This window comes from Oncorhynchus kisutch, linkage group LG4 (assembly GCF_002021735.2).
Source record: "Oncorhynchus kisutch isolate 150728-3 linkage group LG4, Okis_V2, whole genome shotgun sequence".
Lineage (NCBI taxonomy): Eukaryota > Metazoa > Chordata > Actinopteri > Salmoniformes > Salmonidae > Oncorhynchus > Oncorhynchus kisutch.
The window spans coordinates 58,296,194-58,302,568 of record NC_034177.2 but is presented as its reverse complement, the minus strand read 5'-3'; positions in this window follow the sequence as shown (position 1 = coordinate 58,302,568).

Sequence of the window (6,375 nt, the reverse complement as noted above, 5' to 3'; positions counted from 1 at the left end):
CACAGGTCTTCACATAGTGTAGGGTCAGAATCATGTGCTTCCTCTCTCTCTCTCTCTCTCTCTCTCTCTCAGGAAGTGGGTAGTCAGTATGGAGAAGTGAATGTGCAGCCCTCTGGCTAAACACATGTTGGTTCCTCTGGGTATTAATAGACAGTCCATACAGACAGTCGTAGCATTTACATTCCCATTTTCGTCTGTGCCAGGGATGGCAAACCCCCATCTTCCTGGGAGAGTTACTGGGTGTGCAGGATTTAGTTCCAAGTCCAACCCTGCTCTTACACCTAATTCTAATCAGCTGCTGATGAGCTGAATCAGGTGTGTTAAAGCAGGATAGGAAAAAAGCTTGCACATCCCATCGCTCTCCAGGAGGAAGGTTGACCACCCCATGGTTGCAAAACCTGCAAAAATAAAGTTACGACTGTTCTGAAAGAGAGGTGGAGTGATCTGCGGTGCTGGTAGTCGCTCAGTTGAGTCGGAGAAAATAGGAATCTGCTTTAATTTTCAAGAGGTGCCGTCATTGTTGACCAATCACAATAGAAAACGTAGCCTGCATGGTGATACGTCAGCACCAGTGGAGGTTCCTCATAGGAGGAACAGGAGGACCATCCTCCTCAGTGAATGTCATAAAAATAAAAATATTGAAATATAAAAAAATGTATATCTTTTTTAGATAAAACTATACAAAATATATGCATGTCACCATAAACTGTATAAAACACACCGTTTTGCAATGTTTTGCACTCTGTAGGGTAGCACAATGGTGTATGCGGAGGACAACTAGCTTCCGTCCTCCTCTGGGTACATTTAGCCTACTCAAACACCCGGCTCAAACAGAGGGATGCTATGTTAGTTAGCTGGCTATGACTATCCAAAACTGGAGCTCTTCTAAATCAAGGTAAGCTAATGTTTTACTAATTTATTGTCACCGGGGCCCACCGGTGTAACTGCTAAACTGCTTAGTGACTGTACACTGTACTGCATGATAGTAGCAGGTTTACTAACGCATTAGTTCTAAAAGCTACAGTATGTTTAGTATGACGTTACGTTAGCTAATATGGTGACAATGATGTAGGTTGTGTGTAGTTGTCAACATTTATGATATGGTTTGGCTTTGCCACGTTTTTTTCGCCTGGTTTACAGGCAGCTGATGTGTTGTGCATTGAAGTCCACAAGCGAAGGGAAAAGGTGAGAGGAGGAGAGAGCGTAAACGTGAGAAGGAATACAACGTTGCTGCTATGAAAGTGAACTGTCTGATCAGGGGTGTATTCATTCCACCGATTCTGTTGAAAAACTTTTCTTAGAACGGAAGCAAACGGAACGAAACTGGGCTAAGCACACCTGAATTTGGCCAATAGAAACTCTCGTTTGCAACTGTTGGACAAATGATTACACCCTAGATCAGCTAGATGTAGCCAAGAGTGTGGTTGATTCTGATATTTTCCAATTGGGAAACTCTGAGGTCATTTTTCTACAACGTCTTTCTAAGTCGGAAATTTCCAAGTTGTCTTGAAAGCTTCATAAATTTCCCACTCTAGCTAATTAGCTGGCTAACACTATCTGTTAACAGAGTCAAGTTTACCAATAAAAATCTATTTTTGGATGAGTAATTTCTGTTGCATGTAAATACATGTATGCATGCTTATCAGTGGAGGATCCTTAGAGGAGGAAGGAGAGGACCATCCTAATCAGTGAATTTCAGAAGTTTTTATTTATTTAAATAAAACATTAAAAAGTTATCCTTTAAGATAAAACTATACTAAATATATGAAATAAAACACACTGTTTTGCATTGGCCTACAGTAGTCTCAACAGCACCCTCTAGGCTAGCATGGTGTAGCCGGAGGACAGCTATTTTCTGTCCTCCGGCTACATTGACTTCAATACAAAACCTAGGAGGCTCATACTTCTCACCCCCTTCCATAAACCTACTTGGTAATTTGACGATTTCCGGAGGATGTCCAACCAATCGATGCTTTTACAGTATGAACTGACACGTTGTCCATCCATTCATAGGAACAGATCATTAATCTAGTGTGGTGTATTGGGGTTGGGCTGTAGAACATCATGTAATGCATGTAATGCACGAAGGTCTGTATATTCCAACTGCGCAACACAATGAGAAGGTACTGTAAGAATAAACTGGGATGTTCTCAAGCAGTTTATCGACACTACTGTATTTCTGGCCAAGTAATTTTTGGCTTTTCGGGGGCACGATGAAAGGGAAGTTCCTCTTACAAGGAGCTTGCAGAGGAAATTGCACTTTCCTATGCTTTACTTACTGAGCATGTGGAAGATCCAACGGTCTTCTCTGGAATGTCGAAATCAATTCAGAATGATTTAATAGCTTTCATTGCATCATCCATTAAAAGTGATATTAAGAGGTTGACTCAGCGCATTTTTTCGCATGGCAAATGGATTAAACCACAGACATCAGCTGTAGCTCGCAGTTGTCAGTTTTCATCAGGTATGCGGATGATCAGTGCTTTATTCTAGAAGGTTTCTGGGCTACCTTGATACGTCAAGAGGGCGAGATGTGCAGTTTGAGTTTGACTTTGTGAATTCTCAGATGTCTGAGTTTAATTCAATGGAGAAACGTGTTTGCCCATTATGAAGACGTTGCTGTAATGGACTGTAACCGCTAGTTCTATTTGCAGCGGAGTAAATTACTTTATGGAGAGCGAATTACATTTTCAAATCAGTGATTCATGTGTAACTCAATGTATCTGCTATTTGTATTTACAGCTAAGTCCCCTCCTGTTCCCTGATTAAGCCATGATGGCCCTCTCCACTCCACTACCAGTGTCAACACTCTCCTGACATGAACTGAAGCCATGTCTCATGTGCCCTCTCATCCACTGGTGCATTGAATGTTTCATCTCCATGCACTGTGAGTAGCCCTGTCAATTGACTCTACATACAGTGATGAGAGAAAATCAGATAAACACCATCACATTATTACACATCAATGGGATTTAAAAAAAATCTTTGCTTGGACTAATTCATTCTTAGCTTTTTTTGTCTAACTGTGTTGTGTTATGTCTTCCCAGTCAAATCCTGTCCTGCCCTCAGTAGAAGAGTTGAGCTCTTGTCCAACACCATCCATCCATGATGAGCCTGTCCTGCACTGAAGCCTCTGAACACCTCAACCCCTGTCCTGGACTGAAGTCAAGCCTGCGAACAAACCCCAACTCATACTCTCATTCAATCACTGCTGTGATATCTTCCTAACACTAAGTAGCCATCTCATTGCCCATAATATTTTAATATACATGTCTTTATTAAATGTTTTAGGTTAAAATCATTTCTTTTTTGTAAACACGCATTATCACTTCCGTTGCGGTCTGCATCTATACCGTGGGTCTCTCATTCACCTCCATTTTTTAAATCACTAGCCTCTGCTTATGGTGTTCTAGCTATTCACACTTTGTTCATGTTTGTTTATTCTGTTGCTATGGTCACCGGCAGCAGTCATAGACAATAATCACATCATGACACATACAATCCCCTCTGATCCTGGAAACTCACCCAGACCAGCTCACCAATAAGACAGAGATAATTAACATTATATGATTTGATTGGCTAATGGAAAAGGACCAGATGGAATGGAATGCCAGGAACAGAGGCGATGCCATGTCAGAAAATTGCTACTGCTAGCATCCATAATGCCGATTTAGGGAGTGTGTGTGTGCGCATGAGAGAGAGCAAGTGAGAGAGAGAGAGAGAGCAAGTGAGAGAGAGAGAGAGAGAGAGAGAGAGAGAGAGAGAGAGAGAGAGAGAGAGAGAGCAAGTGAGAGAGAGAGAGAGAGAGAGCGAGAGAGAGAGAGCAAGTGAGAGCGAGAGAGAGAGAGCGAGAGAGCGAGAGCGAGAGAGCGAGAGAGCGAGAGAGCGAGAGAGCGAGAGAGCGAGAGAGCGAGTGAGAGAGAGAGAGAGCAAGTGAGAGAGAGAGAGAGAGAGCAAGTGAGAGAGAGAGAGATAGAGAGCAAGTGAGAGAGAGAGAGAGAGCAAGTGAGAGGAGAGAGAGCGAGAGAGCGAGAGAGCGAGAGAGCAAGTGAGAGCAAGTGAGAGCGAGAGAGAGAGAGAGAGAGAGAGAGCGGAGAAGAGAAGAGAGAGGAGAGATAGAGAGAGAGAGAAGTGAGAGAGGAGAGAGAGAGAGAGAGAGAGAAGAGAGCAAGTGGAGAAAGAGAGAGAGCGAGAGAGAGAGAGCAAGGTGAGAGGAGAGAGAGAGAGCAAGTGAGAGAGAGAGAGGCGAGAGAGAAGAGAGCAAGTGAAGAGCAAGTGAGGAAGCGAGAGAGAGAGAGAGCCGAGAGAGGAAGAGGAGAGAGAGAGAGAGAGAGAGAGAGAGAGCAAGTTGAGAGAGAGAGAGAGAGAGAGGAGAGCGAGAAGAGCGAGAGAGCGAGAGAGCGGAAGAGAGCGAGAGAGCCGAGAGAGAAAAGCAAGTGAAGAGAGATGAGAGAGAGCCAAAGTGAAGAGAGAGAGAGAGAGAGAGAGCGAGAGAAGAGAGAGCAAGTGAGGAGGCAAGTGAGAGGCGAGGAGAGAAGAGCGAGAGAGATAGAAGATAGAAGAGAGAGAGGAGCAGTGAGAGAGAGAGAGAGAGAGCAATGAGAGAGATGAGATAGATCAGAGATAGAGAGAGAGAGATCAAGTGAGAGAGAGAGAGAGATAGCAATTGAGAGAGGAGAGATCGATCAGTGGAGAGAGAGAGAGAGAGAGCGAAAGAGTGAGAGAGACTAGATAGAGAGCAAGTGAGAGAGAGAGAGATAGAGAGAGAGAGAGAGAGAGAGAGAGAGAGAGATAGCAGAGAGATATAAGAGAGAGAGAGGAGAGAGAAGAGAGAGATAAGAGCAAGTGACAAGTGAGAGAGAGAGAGAGAGAGAGCAAGTGAGAGAGAGAGAGAGAGAGAGCAAGTGAGAGAGAGAGAGAGAGAGAGAGAGAGAGAGAGAGAGAGAGAGAGAGAGAGAGAGAGAGAGAGAAGAGAGAGAGATATGAGCAAGTTAGAGGAGAAGCAAGTGAGAGAGAGAGAGAGAGAGAGAGAGAGAGAGAGAGAGCAAGTGAGAGAGAGAGAGAGAGAGCAAGTGAGAGAGAGAGAGAGAGAGCAAGTGAGAGAGCGAGAGAGAGAGAGAGCGAGAGAGCGAGAGAGCGAGAGAGCGAGAGAGCGAGAGAGCGAGAGAGCGAGAGAGAGAGAGCGCGATAAGAGAGTAGAATGGATGTTAGGTCTTCTGGCCTCCTCAACCTGTACAGACTGCTTTCTCCCATCTTAAACACTCTGCATGGCCTGCTCTATATACAGAGGACATTCAATAATATTGCATGTGACACAAATGGCTAAACCGCTCAGATACAGTGCCTTCGGAAAGTATTCAGACCCCTTGACTTTTTCCAAATTTTTGTTACAGCCTTATTCTAAAATTGATTAAATAAATAAAAATACTCAATCTACACACAATACCCCATAATGACAAAGCGAAAACAGGTTTTTAGAAATGTTTGGAAATGTATTAAAAATGCTAAACAGAAATACCTTATTTACATAAGAACCCTTTGATAACAGAGACTCGAAATTGAGCACAGGTGCATCCTGTTTCCATTGATCCTCCTTGAGATGAGTCCACCTGTGGTAAATTCAATTGATTAGACATGATTTGAAAAGGCACACACATCTATATAAAAGGTCCCACAGTTGACAGTGCATGTCTGAGCAAAAACCAAGCCATGAGGTCGAAGGAATTGTCCGTAGAGCTCTGAGACAGGAATATATCAAGGCACAGATCTGGGGAAGGGTACCAAAAAAGTTCTGACAGAGCTCAATAGTTATTTTGTGGATATGGAAGAACCTTCCAGAAAGACAACCATCTCTGCAGCACTCCACCAGTCAGGCCTTTATGGTAGTGGCTGTCGGAAGCCAAATCCTCAGTGAAAGGCACCTGACAGCCCACTTGGAGTTTGCAAAAAGGTACCTAAAGACTCTCAGACCATGAGAAACAAGATTCTCCGGTCTGATGAAACCAATAGTTAACTGTTAGGCCTGAATGCCAAGCGTCATGTCTGGAGGCTACCTGGCACCATCCCTACGGTGAAGCATGGTGGTGGTAGAATCATGCTGTGTGGATGTCTTTCAGTGGCAGGGAATAGAAGACTAGTCAGGATTGAGGCAAAGATGAACAGAGCAAAGCTGCTCCAGAGTTCTCATGACCTCAGACTGAGGTGAAGGTTCACCTTCCAACAGGACAATGACCCTAAGAACACAGCTAAGACAATGCAGGAGTGGCTTCAGGACAAGCCTCTGAATGTTTTGAGTGGCCCGGACTTAATCCTAATCGAACAGCTCCGGAGAAACCTGAAAATAGCTGTGCGTTGCTGCACCCCATCAAACCTGAC